At 67.6% G+C, this 615-nt stretch overlaps 1 non-coding gene across 1 annotated transcript; it reads left to right on the forward strand.

Moving 5' to 3' along the window:
- Positions 1–247: 247 nt before the first annotated feature.
- Positions 248–366, forward strand: LOC131862403 (5S ribosomal RNA). The gene has a single exon (XR_009361419.1). It is a non-coding gene; the product is annotated as a 5S ribosomal RNA (ribosomal RNA).
- Positions 367–615: the final 249 nt, after the last annotated feature.

Raw genomic sequence — 615 nt, forward strand, 5'->3', positions numbered from 1 at the left:
GTGTGGGCACCGCGTTGCAGACGGGACACTGCACGCACACGACGCCCCCTCCAGGTGCACGCACGTAGGCCGGGCCGGGTGCACACCCGACGCCCTAGCAAGGTGCGCGCACCCGGGCAGGGCTCACACTTGGCGAACGGGGCGCACTTCGCGAGGGAGGGTGTGCACCTCGACGGGGGTGGGTGGCCGGGGTGGATTCGCACGTGGGTCGCGGTTTGCTAAGTACACACTGCGACAAGCTCATAACGGGTGCGATCATACCAGCGTTAGTGCACCGGATCCCATCAGAACTCCGCAGTTAAGCGCGCTTGGGCCGGAGTAGTACTGGGATGGGTGACCTCCCGGGAAGTCCCGGTGTTGCACCCTTTTTTAGTTTTTCGCCGGGCGTCGCAATGCTATTTGAATAAACCTTTTGCCCGTTTGCGTTCTCGTCGGGGCCGGGCCGGGCCGGGGTGCGCTGCCCGCACTACCGCGCGCGCGGGGGCGACACCGAGCGCACACCCGAGGCGCCCCGAGCACACAGGCCACGGTGCAACCCGGGCGTTGTGCGCGCACCCCGGTGCGCCCGAGGTGCTGCGCGCGCACCCAGGTGAAATCGGTGTGCACCTCGGCCAG

The sequence above is a fragment of the Cryptomeria japonica genome, unplaced genomic scaffold, assembly GCF_030272615.1.
Source record: "Cryptomeria japonica unplaced genomic scaffold, Sugi_1.0 HiC_scaffold_42, whole genome shotgun sequence".
Classification (NCBI taxonomy): domain Eukaryota; kingdom Viridiplantae; phylum Streptophyta; class Pinopsida; order Cupressales; family Cupressaceae; genus Cryptomeria; species Cryptomeria japonica.